General features: G+C 37.5%; 1 protein-coding gene across 2 annotated transcripts in view; it reads right to left on the minus strand.

The window, feature by feature from the left end:
* The window catches only part of LOC145678581 (aminopeptidase N-like), a 151,818-nt gene extending 139,083 nt beyond the window's left edge, over positions 1–12,735 (minus strand). Inside the window, exon 1 of one of the 2 annotated variants that reach the window (XM_081748896.1) lies at positions 12,579–12,735. The gene's annotated coding sequence lies outside the window, so the exon portion shown is untranslated. Of the gene's footprint in view, positions 1–12,498 lie in introns of both variants that reach the window. The other variant, XM_081748897.1, reaches the window with a different exon arrangement.
* Positions 12,736–15,317: the final 2,582 nt, after the last annotated feature.

Here is a 15,317-nt window from a genome sequence, read left to right on the forward strand (position 1 = left end):
TCTAGTGAAGTTACCCAAAATTTATCTCGACCATGGTTAGCCTTGGCTTTTCCGCACGCAAGGAGGATATTATGTTAATTTACTTCAAATTCATGTAAATAACCAACACTATATTTTAAAAAGCATATTAAAATACAGTGGAACACAACCCTTCATTCTTTGTCTTATTAAGCCGCCCCGCAGTTATTCACAATAGTAGTATCAAACTTATGGCAGTTCTATGTCGGGTGTTCATTAAGGAAGGAAGAATGAAAACAACTATTTTCCATCGCTCGGTGGAGTCACTCCCTCTAAAGAGGATGGAGCGGGAGGTGCTATTTTCTTTTGAAGTCAGTTGCCTAAAAATATTCTTTCCCTTTCTCCCTTTCACTCACCCCGAGCAGAATTCTACTTGATTGCTTTATGAATAGTATGCTGTCGAAGATATACGAACTACTACGAAGCCAAACTGTAACTGAATACACTGGCAAAAGCGAGAAGCAAGCTTTCGAAAACGTGTTTGAGTACTGGTAATCAGAACTGAGGGAAAGAAACCGAAAAGGCAACTGAGTACAGGGATTCAGAGGGACACATGAGTGCTTGTAATCAAAGTAACGAAAGTAGTCGTTACTTTTTATGATTCCTTTAACTCAACGAATCCAAAGGAATCGAATACCAGAAAGGAATCAGAATTCCCATCACTACTTTGGATATGGAAGATTAAGAAATACTAGCAGAGCCTATAAAACAAAATTTTGAAGGCGGAGAAACCGAGGAGGCAAAGTAAATAAAAGCCCGCTTTAGGGCTGGGAAAAAGAGTCAAAGGAAGTACCACCTAGTAACCGAAGTGACCCCAGAAGAGAGGAAACTGTTAATAAATAAGAACAAAATCTATATAGATTATGAGTCTCATAAAGTAAAGGATTTCTTAGTGGTACCATAATGTTACATTTGCCAGGAATTCGAACATGTAACAAAGTACTAAGATAACAAAGAGAAGCAGAGGTGCCGCTTTAGTGGATCACTAAGGTGTAAGTTCGAAGAATGCGAAGACAATGATAAAAATATTTGTGTGCCATGTAAACGGAGACACAAAATTTGCCAAACTCCCAATACAGAGGAATGTGTCTCCTACAGAGTCGCACGTGAAAGGATAATCAGCAGAATCAATTAATGGCTGAAAGATAGAATCAAAACACAAAATCAAAGAAAAAAACAAGTCACCAAATAAATTAAAACGAGATAGACAAAGGATGGAAGACTTTTTAGAAAAAAAAAGCAACAAGATCGATGAAAGGTAAATGTGTTCAAACGGAGATATCGGGGAATGTAAACTATGTAGGAGAATTTAAAACATTTCTAGAGAACCGAATTCGAATTAATCACAAATGGAGAAACTAGAGGAAATTCGGAAATTAAGCGAATCGTTTGTTGAAAATAAAGATAAATTCTTATTCCCCCCGGCAGAAGAACCAATCCAAAGTAACTCAATTTCATCAACAATAAAATACAGCGCAAAAACACCAATTATAAAAGAACCATGGCCATTATATGAGAATCTGGAGTACAAATATAAACTAGCAAAATTGGAAGATAAACAGATCCTAAACGTGGCTTATATGCAAATTATACGAGACCTGCATGAAAAAGAAAGAACAATTACTTATTCAGTCCTGGAGGAGGTGGATAGGATGGAGTTGAGGGTATATGACCTACCTGCCAATAGTTGAGAACTATCCTATTTGGTAGACAGACATTTCAGAGAAAGGAAATTATTGGAATCTAGAAAATGTATACAAGTAGATGGACAATGTCCATAGGGAAGTCTATTTTGATTTCGGAAAATCTGGAAAGGAAGCCTATATAGACACACCAAATGTGCATGATCCCTTTAAAACTCTAAAAATAGCACAAAACAATGCCCAAAGATCTAAATTGGTAACGACGGAACTAAGGAGATACGTAGAAATAAATGATAAAATTGTACTACAAGAACCATATACTGTAAATAATAAACTGGTAGCGCTTTTTGTAAATTCAAGAAACATACACGGTAAAAACGAACCATGGCAATAATGGTTGTTATGAATAAAGAATTTGAGATATTAAAAATTCCCAGTATTGTGATAAGTGGATGATTTGCTTTGAAGTTACATACGGGAAAGACACACTTTGGATAATCAATATATATATATACAGTATAGCAAGAATATATTTATTTGCAAGAAAACTATAAAACATAACATGGCGAAATCCAGAGAAGAAACTATTATTAGCAATGGAAGCAAATCCTACATCTAATACTTGGGTTCTCCCATTACAGACCAAAGAGGCGAAATTCTAGATTTCATACAACAAATTGGATTGGTAATAATTAAAACAACTTTTGTGGGCCCCAGAGGTGAATTCTACATAAATATAACAACGTGTACTGCAGAAATGTGTGAAAAAATAATAAATTGATCAACGCAGGACAAAGCATTAAGCAGTGACCATGAAGTCATTACTTATGAGGTTAAATTAGATGAACGAGGAATCAAAACTGTAAACTTTAATATTCGAAGGACAAATTGGAAACTATTTATACAAAAACTAAAGTTACCACAACTGGAAGCAACAGAAGATACAAAACCATATGGTGGAACAAATAGAAGTCTCAACATATCTCGCAACAGGCAGTTGCAATAAACAATCAGAAACAAAAACACGGTGAGTTTTGGACACCGAAATAGAAAGGCTGAAGAAAATAATGAAGGCGAAAAGAAAAAGTGATCAGTCAGCATTAGCCCCAATACTGAAACAAAGAAGATTGGGGGCTTACAGATCAATCAAAGAAAAATATACTGAAAAAGTTATTGCAGCTTAAAAAAAATTTTGTAAAGAGGAACATAGAACTACATACAGACTGATAATGCAAATAATTAATCCTATTACGTTATGCACCGCAAGGAAAATGATGGGACATATACACATACAAGAGAAGAAACTTTATATCAACAGGAATTACGCAAAGAATACCGGTACAAAGATATGCCAACATCGGAATCAAATGACATAGAACCCGTGACAAATAGCAAAGTACTAGATCTCATAATGAAGTTAAAAACAGAAAAAAGCACCAGGCCTAGACGCATCAAAAACGAGATATACAAGAAGAATAAAGAAATTTGGACCCCCTACATTACCTGGCAATTTAATATTACAGCGTTCACACAAAAATAATGTACTCAACTTCCCTGAATTTTCCAGGTATTAATTTTGCAATTTCCAGGTCTAGTGGAAGAAAATAACAGTAAGAGAATACATAAATTTAAGAATAATATATTTATATATTTAAGAAGGGCCACCCTTCTTTTCAATGAACGATTGCAATTAAATATTAAGTCACAAGAAAATAAATAACTAAAATAAATAAAATTTAAGTTGAGAAGCTTACTAAGATAATTAATAAGTAAATACTTCTGTTCCATATTTGAATATTGTACATTCAAAATATACAAAAATACTGAACTCAATTTCCCTGATATTTCAAGTTCTTTTTACTAGATATGACTGAGATCCCTAAATTATCCAGGATTTTTTCTTTCAAAATCAATTTCCCTGAGATTTCCAAGTTTTCAAGGTAGTGTATGAACCCTGTATTATACTAAATAATCAAGAAATACCCGATAGCTGGAAAATATCAAAATTAATAATACTACTGAAGAGTCCTGAAAAAGACCCCATGGATATTTGCTCCTACTGACCAATCTGCTTGATAAGCAAAAATTTTGAAAGGGTAAGTGCAAACATAATTTCTACAGACATGTTCAAATTATTAGACTCACGCTCGGAAAATGCAAGGTTGATGTTGCAGTCCTAATTTCGGAGTTTTAGAACATGTAATTTAATGGTTAAACCACCAACATACGATGCTTCATTTGTTTACTGTACAGTTGAAGTGGTGATATCACCGCTGAACAGCATATGGCATTAGTGGAGGGGAGTGAGTTCTGAAAGTGATATTTCAGTTGTAGACAGCTATTGTGGTTTCTATAAAAAAAATTACAAACTGAAGTATTGTGGTTGCAGTCCTAAGCAGTTACGACATTCAAAGCGTTCAACAGTTCGAATGGGCCAATGTAGTAATCGTGACGTGTTTTGTGTATTAATCTTTAATTCTGTGAAGTCCTGTAATCGCGGCACAATGGGGAAAAGCCAGAGACCTGTCTCCGCGCAAAGTGGAAGTTGTCAAAACATTTCTGGCGGAAGGAAATATACACAACAATAAATTGCTAGTAGAGTTGAGGTAGGGCAAAAAATCTGAGTAAAATCTCCGTTGCAATGAGCTAGAAGCAAATGTATCAGCTAAATATGGTTGGGAAATGTGGGTGAAAACCAAAGCAATCGCTAAGAGGTATTAGAAAACTAAAAAGATTGGCTCTGGGAAATAGAAACGCAACTACTAGACTTAATCATAAAAATGGCTGATATTTCGCCTGAAAATATTCGAAGGATTCTTTGTGCTGACCCGACGGGCGACGTCGACCCGGGGAGGAATTCAAGTTGGAACACCTCCAACAAACCTACTTCAGTCATGGTTGGGGTATGATGTCTATCTTTGGGCCTGGGAAATTGTATATAAAAAAGGGAATAATGAAGCACGACCAATACCTACAAGTTCTTCAAATAGAACAGCTTCCCCAGACTGCAGTCTGGTTTGATGACGCACACATCATGTTTATGCATGAGGAAGCTCCATGCTACCGGGGTAAAACTATGACACAATTCTTCGAGAACAACAAAACTAGAGTTCTTCCGTGGCCAGACAGTAGTCTTGATATGAACCCGATTGAAAACCCTTAGAGCTTCATGAAGGAAAGGCTAAAGAAGAAGCATATAACAACCAAACATCAATTGATCGAGGAGATCAACAATTTGTGGTATTATGATGCTGAATTGAAGTCAAAATGTGCTAAACTCCTACATAGTATGCCACAAAAGATAAAAGACTTAATAAAGAATAACGGATTTCATATGAAATATTAATCTTTATGTGAGAGGTCGTTTTCCTGTAAGTTTCCCATTTCATTTTTTGTTTCCAATTCAGATACACACACTGTATAGTATTTAAATTTGAATGTCACTACGCATTTGTTTTATTGATATTGAAAAGAATGTGACATGACCACAAGAAACTAGAACAGAGGTACAGAGCTGTAATTTTGACTAAGTTTAAACACGTTTTCTGATGTAATATTGTAAGAACAGTAAAATATTCAGAAACTTAATGTTGAGTCTAATAATTTGAACACGTCTGTAGGTACCGGAGAATTACAAACGATGATCTTCAATTTGGTTTCAGGGCAGTTAAGATCAACTGAAGACGCCCTAAACGCTTTCGTTGATAAAATAAAGGAAAACAGTGTTGCCACAAGATACGCTCTGGCCTTGTTTGTGGACATTGAAGGGGCTTTTGACAACTTTGTGGATACCATTCCTGATAAACAACGCAAAAAACCTAAAACCCCAAATTATAAGAGTTATTTTACACAAGAGACAAGCATAATCATGACTTATTTTACACAAGTTATTCAAAACGAAGAAAGAGATCTGACACTAAATACGGAGAAAGGTTGACTCCAAGGATTGATATTGTGCCCACTTATGTGGGATATCGAATTGCAACCATGCCTAGAGATGCTCAACATGAATGAAGCAACGGACAGAGTAGTGGCTTTTGCTCACGACAGAGCGCTCATCACGTCAGCCAACTCACGTAAAGACCTGAAAAAATCTAAACATTGAGATATTGCAAAATTAGAGTTAAAAACGTAAGCTTCGTCTACCAGAAAGAAAGACCAAAAGTATGATTTTTGGAGCTAAATTACAAAGGGATCCAATAATCAAAACTGGCAACAACAAAATTTGAAAGAGTTACGGAGTTCAAATACTTAAGAATATTTATTGATAAAATGTTAAACTCCAGTCCCTACATAAAATACATTGTAGATAAAGGAAGTAAGGTGGCAAACAAATTAATAACCATAGAAAATAGTAAATATAAACTTCCAATGAAATTAATTCGACTGTACCAAGATACTCTATTAAGTGCTACAATGACATATGCTTCGAGTGTATGGGCCCACAGATTGTCAGAAAAAAAGGAAAACATTAAGAGGTAATGTGGAGAGACCAAAAACAAATTCTTATAAGATTGAGCGGAACATTTAGAACACTACCACATGAAACTAGAACAGATCTAACAGATTAAGTTCCAAAGTTGGTCATTCATATCTAACAAAATTTTGAATTTACTGAAAAAAAAATGGATAGTAGCTTACTCATATGTCTGCTTGATAATACGTAAGAAGAGCGGATTTTATTTTATTTTTTTATTTTTTTTTTTTTAAATAAGTGGTTATAAAGATGGAACTATTTGGCAAGCGGAGGTAACTAATTCGTGCAAGGTAACCGCGTGGCAGGATTGTGGGAAAGTGGCGAACATTTGCGATTTGAACATGACTGCAGGTGTACAGAGACGCTCCAGTTGGTATTCTTACGCAGAGACGAGAAATTACACTCTTTTTTTTTTTTTTTTTTTTAATTTTAACATAATCGGTCCAAACTTCCCTTACCCCTAGCTCACCCGATCGTATCCTACCCTACATATCCCTATCTTACTCTACTCTACCCTACCCTACTCTATTACACCACTGAAAGTTGATGATTTTAAAATTTTCGTAGCTGTTATTACACTTTTTGTCGAAAACCAGGGGGATGACCAACTTCGGAAAAAATACCGTATATTATGTTTACAAGTAAATGGTTACGTCTAAAATCATTACAAATGCTTTACAATGGTTAAAGTGAATACATATGAAAGATAACTGTATTAGATATTATTTTCCGCTGCTGGAATATTTCTGCACAGTATACAAAAGCTGTATTTTATGCTTATAAGTGTAGCGTTACTAGTGTGAAAACATAAAAGGGTTTAAGTGCTGTACCGCCGAACCAATTTTAGGAAATTTACCGGCTGAATTGAAGAATTTATTTTGGTTTGTGAGGAAGAGTGAGTGAAAGTCAGGTGAGGGTAATAGTTCAAGTTAAGAAGGTAATTGTTGTTATGGAGTGTTCTAAGCGGCACTGTATGTGGAAGTGGAAGGGACTATTATCGAGTTACAGAAAGGTGGCCTCTGACAGATAGCTGCACATGCTGTAAACAAAACTAGAGGGAGGATTGTTCGCCAATCACAGCAGCATTCTTTCACGCTGTTTCTAGGCAACGAAGGTCACGGAACCCGCTGTTGCCGGTAGTTGAGACAACTTGTTAAACGTCTAAAGTTTGTCGCCAGAGGTATTGTCTCTGTTGCGGAGCGTCTGGCAACAGCGCCTCCGATACTTTACATGATCTACCCAACTATCAGAAGCCACATTTCCTTGCGTACACAGTAGTTAGCGGAGATTTATTGGCAAGCAAAGGAGTGTGGAAATGGCGCCTATGTCAAGGTTCTATCATATCGTATTTTAATTTTATAGAATAATACAAAATTAACAAACGTGCAACCTAACCAACTTAACCTGCTCGATGGCTACTACGGCGGTGGGCAAAGTTCTAGAACACAGGTCCCCCTTCTCATTCAGTTGTAATAAAGACAGAAAACAACGTGTTCTGCGGGGCTCTAACCCGCCTTCACACGCCAACACTATGTGAATTAAATATTAAACTTTGGTACAGAAACAAGACAACGTAGCTAGTAAACTATATAGGTGAACCTGTGTTCTAAAACATTCCCCGGTGGTACATTTCTGTACAGCGTATAGAAGCTGTATTTTATGTTTACAAATGAGCGTCACCAGTATGAAATCCACGAAATGTGCTATTAAAACCCGTATCACTGCCAAAGCCCACGTGCCTGCCCCCACCGGACGTATCCTGCGAGGGCCCATCAGCTTCGGCCTGCTTTGACTCGGTCAAATAGCATTCGTGCATTTTAGAGGCCACCTAGCACAGGCTAGTTTGTTCTTTGCACTGTAGTTTTTATCCCCTACATCCACACGCCGTAATTATACGCACACAGGCCTAGTAATTTTCTATTCCGAATTGTAAAACTTACATGCCTCTGTATTCAAGGTAACCGACTTGCAACTCAACCTATGCTAGCCTAATGTAACCTAACAAAATGTAGTAATTTTTATTTTTTATTTCGATATTATTTTATTTTGTTTGATCCGGCGCTATAGCAGACATACCATAACAAATGCTATGAGAATTCGTATCGTTGCGGAAACCTGTGTCAGCATCGTATTTTTTACTTACACGCATTCACACCATCGCTGACGCGTCTGCTCTCTTCGTTCACATCCCTGCGCGAGCCCACCAGTTTTTCCATAGGCTCATTCCACGGCAAATCACCAAGAAAAAATCCGAAATGTCAGCCACCGATTCAGATTTTAATGGAACTTCGTGTACTTGTTACTACTATGGTATGAAGACCTGTAAAATTTTTCTTACGAAATCCTAATAGTTTGTGAGAAATACGAAACTAAAGTTTCAGAATTTCAGCCATCCCGGTCGTTCTCGAGGCCATCTAATATTCGTAGATCTTAATACGAGGGCTATCCAGAAAGTAGATTACGTTTTCGTCTGTGTCCGCTAGGGGCGGGGCTAGCGCGGCCATCTTGGGGTCAGAGCGTTGCGCAGCTCAGTCGGCATCTAGCCGTGCTAGTGAGAGGTTCGTGCTGTGCTCCGTTAAGATACTGTGACGGTTTGAAATGTCTGCGTTAATTGAAAATCCCGCGAGCTGCGAGGTGCGTGCAGTAATAAGGTTTCTGACAGCAAAAAACTGTAAACCGATAGAAATCTATCGGCAGCTGTGTGAAGTGTATGGGGACAACATTATCACTGAAGGTGGAGTGCGACAGTGGATCATAAGATTTAAAAATGGCCGAACCAATGTTCACGACGAAGATCGAAGTGGGAGACCCAGCAAAGTGACTGCCGAACTTGTCGAAAAAGTCGATGTTAAAGTCCGTGAAAATCGAAAGTTCACAATAACGGAACTTTCTTTGAGTTTTCCACAAATTTCGCGAAGTTTGTTGCACGAAATCATCAGCGAAAAGCTTGGTTACCACAAGTTTTGTGCAAGATGGATTCCAAAAATCTTGACAGAGGACCACAAAAATCAGCGAATGGCTGCAGCGTTGCACTTTTTGGACGCCTACAATAAGGATGGTGACTCTTTACTCGATCGCATCGTTACTGGTGACGAAACATGGGTGAAACACGTGAACTGTGAAACGAAATTGCAATCAATGCAGTGGGGGCACACAGGTTCTCCCCAAAAACCCAAGAAATGCATGCAAACAATGTCGGCAAGGAAGATGATGGCGACTGTTTTTTGGGACAGAAAAGGTGTGATTTTGGTGGACTTCCTGGAAAGAGGCACTACAATAAACGCTCAAAGGTATTGCCAAACTCTGCAAAACCTCAGAAACGCAATTCAAAACAAGCGCAGAGGAATGTTGAGCTCTAAGATCTTGTTGATTCACGACAACGCCCGGTCCCACACGGCAAATGTCACGCGTGAAGTTCTTGAATCTTTTCAGGGGGAGTTGTTTCCTCATCCGCCGTACAGTCCCCACCTGGCACCGAGCGACTTCCACCTATTCCCAGCAATGAAGAAGTGGCTGGCTATGCAGCGTTTTGATGACGACGAACAGCTGCAAGAAGAGGTAACGAAGTGGTTGAAGTCGCAGGCGGCCGAATTTTTCGACGAAGGAATTTCCAAGCTCGTACATCGCTACGATAAATGCCTTAATTTGAATGGTGACTATGTCGAAAAGTAGTATTTGTGTGTGGCTTTCATTTGTATATAATAAAATTTGTTTCCTATACTTTGTTGATTTTTTATTCCAAAACGTAATCTACTTTCTGGATAGCCCTCGTACAAAAATTTATATCTCAGTACCTACGCAATGTATCACTTGGAAATTTCTACCCTAAGTCTATATAAGTCTAGAGAGAGAGAGAGAGAGAGAGAGAGAGAGAGAGAGAAATCAAGATTGTTGTACATTAAGGGTGAAAAATGTGCCCTTGCACTTCAAAACAGTTAATTTTTTGTGTAAATTTCTAATTTTACGTAATGCGCATTATCGCTGTGAGGCGGACCAATTACTTTGCCGCTCTTTTTTTAAAATTGTACCTTAAGGTATGTTCTAAGAGACCGTAAAATAAAATTAGTGTTATTTTGAATGCTTCGGTTAGTAATTCTCGTTTAACCCTATAAGGCCAACGCGCCAGCTTTTCAGGCTATCTGTAAAGTGTTATTGCCATTGATGCAAGCAAGATATTGGCACATCATTGCTTGATTCACTCACACACATCTCAAGTAATTAATCAGTATACGTGTTGTTTAATAAATGTGTGGGGGTTCAGAGAAGCGGGATAACCAAGCTAAAAACATTCACTTCTGAAATTTTATTTAAAAAAAAAAAAAAAAAGTTGCCGAACTACTAATATAATCAAAGTGAATTTAATGTTAAAATTGAATTAAATTTTCCAAATTTCCAGTCCACTATCTTTCAAATAACGTAGAAATAAAGGCTATATGAAAGTCGGGGGGGGGGAGGGGGAGTACCGTACGGGAAGACGTATTTATTACACGTAATTTACAAATAGAAACAGGACCAATAGAAAGTACAGATCAAAACTCAATGTCGTTTCTGCTTATCAACATTTACGACAGTTACATTTTAGTATTCAAACCGAAATAAAAATAAGGATTGCACTTTTCCACTACATTAAATTGAAAATTTGTAACCAAAGAAATATGCAAAACTCCTTGTCCATGAAATCAATCTCAGCATATGCCAATCATAGTGATTGGATTTCACTATTTGAGACTGATGGAACTTGTTACTTCATTTAACCAAAACGCAGCCTGTATTGTTCCTCCACAAACTGAACCTCCTTATCTGAGAAATAATACAATCTTCCAGTGCCTTTAGTAAAGGGGGCGCACACAGAACAAATAATATTGGATATCGGAACATGGCAGACGTCGTCTGTTCCTGCAGAAGGCCAGTAAAAGGATGGCGCCGGTGCAAAAGGGTGCATAAACTTGACTTCAAACATCATTTTCCTCTTTATCTTTACCTAACGCTAACCCAAAAAACCAATGATTATCGTAAACACATGCAAGATACGAATTAGTGATAATGTCCACGATGTCCAGTCGACAAGATATCTTTTCTTCAGTAAAATGAAGAATGGAACTGAAATCTGGATCAGCATTGATTCGCATTGTCCCAATCGAGGTTTGGCTTAGAGGAGAGATCTGGTGATATGATCGTATTCCAGGAATTTTTTTTTGCACCAGAAATACGCTTTTGTAGTTTTTTTGCGTGTATCTATGAGAGTTTCTTTTTTCAGCAAGCTGAAATTTATATGTTCAATGCGAGATCTACAGAAGGTAAAAAGTTTTTCTGGCGTATTTAAAAAATCAGAACATCTTTGAAGGCTTTCTTTAATAAGCAGACGTTTAATTGTCCCACCAATACCGTCATATGGGGATTTACCATGGCTTGTAGCAAAAAATAACCATGATGCACTTAAGAAGAAATCCTCATAATGGTAAGACAAGTTCATGAAGGTTTTACAATTCTTGTACTGCGCAGCGCATCCATCACTAAAGTAATTTACATTTTTTTTACATATGGAAATTGCTCTTTCAGAAAAGAAATTATTTGTTTCTGAATCTCATCAACAAATGCGACATCGTGTTCCAAGTCATCTGATATCACACACAAACTAGAAACAGTCAGGTCTGCAGATCCAGGAAGCCGTGTATATAGTACTGCTGGGTGTAGGATACAGGAACCAGTAGACCAGTGATACCCTTGAACTTCTGTAGGTCTGAACGTCTTGAATTATGGAGGAATAATTTTCACTGAAGTCCATCAGAACGACGGCTGTCTCTGGCTCAAGATTTTTCTTTCTGTGGTACAAGTTTTTCAAGCTTTCGTATCAAAATTGTCACATACTCGTCCAGAGTGACAGTACTTTTCATAAATTCTGTTCTGTCCGTTGATACCCACTGGTAATATGTTACTTCCTCCCCTGGGTCAAAATCCTCGAATTTTGCAATCATAAGCTGCCTCAAATTTCACTGCGTATCCTTGTCCCTTTTAGTGGCTACTTAGCATAAGTTGGTTTGTCTTTTGTACTACAATGTTTACGGCATGTCTGGATGCTGTATTAATATGCAAACTATAATTGTAGCTAATTTTCAGTTCCTTTAGTGGCACTCTTAAATTTCATCTATGCTCGGTGGAGTATTGCTATTGTCCAGCGCAAATCTCTTGAGGACAATGAAGTTAGTAAAAGCTCGACAATTATTAAGGGTGGTGTACCTATAATTAATGTGTACGATTAATTTATATGGATTCCTATTGTATATCTGCACCGATTGTTTAACTGCATAAAAACTAACTAAACACCATTCTAATTTATAGCAAACAAATCTATTTGTTTACTTCTCAATGCTTAGACCACTGTGGTTCATGATCAGAGCATGTAGATTAAATAAATTGAGCACTGAAAAATTAGACCTTACAATATTTTCTTGCATATATGTCTTCTTATCTGATTAACACGAACGATGTTTTAATCAAGGTGGTTATTGATAGAATCCTACTCGACACCGCACATCACAACTTTTTGTATTTATTTTTGTTTGAAATCGCGGGACACATAATCAGGATGATGGTTAATTTTCTTCTTCTTCTTCTTTACGACTAAAGGAGAGTTTCTGTACCAGCACTAACAAAAATTGCGGAGTGTTATGCAACGCAAAACAGGTAAGAATCAATTATAGCTGCTATGCCTTTTATCGCAAACTAAAATGCACATTATGACATATTTCCGTTGTAAATACATAATATAACAACGAAATGGAAAGCGGAATGATACATAACAAGGCTTATGTACACACATGGAGACAGGCGCGCACCCAGAAATGTTTGTTGGGGGGAATCCAAGATGTGGGGGATTTAAAACTACAACCGCCTTATGCAGAGTCGTTTTGACAAATGATTAGCGTCATGCTAAACGCCCGACTTCTGCAGGAAGCATATGTAAGTCGAACGCTTTAGTATTGCACTAATCACACGTCAGAAGGACTCTGCATATGGCCCCAAGTCACTATGTCGGTTAATATAGGATTTATATTTCTGGGCTCTCGGCATCTTATGGGCATTTAGCCTGTCACGTTTGAGGGATGACGTCCCTCGGCGAGCACACTATCCGGTGAAAGGGAAGGAAGAAAGCGGCCTGGGGCCTATAAGTTATGTACCACCTGGTGTGAATGAGGAAAAGCCAGGAAAACCTCATTCAAGGTGGGTGGCCTGAAAAAGCTGTTACACTTTTTCGACCGAGTGCCCCCACTGGGAATCGAACCCGGGAGTCGGTTAATATAGTATTGAGTGGGTGTTATTCTATACTTGTAATAATTAGTAATGATAAGTAATTGTAAAATACTTTCATCTATATTTTCAGAGAAACGTCATAGAACTAGATTGTTTTTGTAAGAGAAAGAGTACAGATAAAGTGTAAAATCAAATGTTCATGCTACATCAATCATTTCTCTGTTAAACAAGTATAGTTTTATTAAGAAAATGTAGAAATGTATGTTGAATTAGGACGTTTTGGAGGTTCGCCCCTGAGTGTAGGTGATTTTTTGTTTCTCAAACAAAGGACGTCAGTAGACTCATTAACAAACAGATTTTTAAATTCGTTTGAGCTATATCACGGTCCGAATTACAATCACTCGTAATCAACGTGTCGTTATGGGATTCTTTATAATACCAAGCAGGGCCGGCGCCAGGGTGGTTGAGCCGTGCCACGGTCCAGGGTGGCAAGTCTAATGGGGGGCAAAATTTGAAAAGAAAATAATACTCTCAAAGAATAATGCTTCGTAATAGGCCTACACGGAGAAATAAAATTGTGTTCAGCTGAGAATGTAATTGAACTTATTTCACTCACATTCAGGAAAATACTCAGTCAGGGAATTCAGAGCATTCCCTCTCATTTTCAATTACCAAACTACTAGCCACAGGTATCTCGTTCAATATTTAACTTGTAGCGGCGTAGATAAGATTTTCAGCTAGGGTGGATAAGATTATCAAGGTGTCTTTTATGTTTTTTTCTATTCAGCAATATTATAACGCTTCACTCCAAGTATAGAAAAGGTACACTCCTACTTGAAACAGGTTGTTCTTGCCTACAGCATCTAGAGACTTTTAGTAGGGTTGGCATTCGTCCCGGAAAATCCGGGAATTTTACGGAATCGAGATCTGCGTCCCGGAGTCCCGAAAATATTTCTCGGGACGCTTAAATGTCCTAGATTTCAGTGAAGAAGAAGGGAAAGGAATATTATAGTTTGCTTTTATCACAGAATCAGCTAGACCTATATAACTGTTCTCTTCAACTTCTGAGTATGGGAATTCAAAAGTTGAAAAAAATACTTGAATACATAAAATAAGGATTTAATTAAGTTCACGATTTAACAAGTTTGCCATTGAACGAAGCGTTTGCACTTTGAATAAGCTAAAACAGACTTTGAAAGCCACGAAGCGTAACAGATCCTAAGTTTTTTTTTTTCTTAGTAAGGGCAGAGGGTAAATCATCTGGTTACGTTTGCTTAACTAGGGAGGGGAAGGTCTACTAAAATGACTAAAAATGTGATTACGTAGTACTTGAACAACTCTATGTAATGGAAGAAAGTAAATTAGTATATAACACTTCTTTTCGTTTTAAGCACTTCAAAGATAATTTTAATTCAGTAGCGTCCCGGTCCCTGATTTTCATTTTTGAAATATGTCAACCTTACATTTAGGTTCTAGCAACGAGTTTTTAACCAATTTGCAAATTGTTCATTCCGAATACAGCAAATCGTATATAATTTTTCTTGAGAAATGTCTGCTAGAATCATTAGCACAATTGTTCATGCATTACGGAATTTTCTCGTTTTTGATAGACAATTCGTACTTTCTGCTGGATAGATTGGTGACTAGATGTGGATGATCCAGGGATAGATAATACAGGCAAGCTCAAAGTCGAAAGAAGAGACAGTGTTTGTAAGAGGCAGAGGATGAAGCTATTGAAGATCCACAAACAAGATACAACATCGATTTTTATTACAAAGTTCTAGATGTGATTGTGTTAGCTTTAAGAGAAAGGTTTGAGCAACTTAAGCATCATAGCGAGTATTTCAATTTTCTTTACGATCAGGGAGTAATCTACACCCCCTAACACCCCTCCAAATTTCTTTACACACACCCCTGGATGGAAAAGG

Source organism: Thermobia domestica, chromosome 2 (genome assembly GCF_964235325.1).
Source record: "Thermobia domestica chromosome 2, izTheDome1.hap1.1, whole genome shotgun sequence".
Classification (NCBI taxonomy): domain Eukaryota; kingdom Metazoa; phylum Arthropoda; class Insecta; order Zygentoma; family Lepismatidae; genus Thermobia; species Thermobia domestica.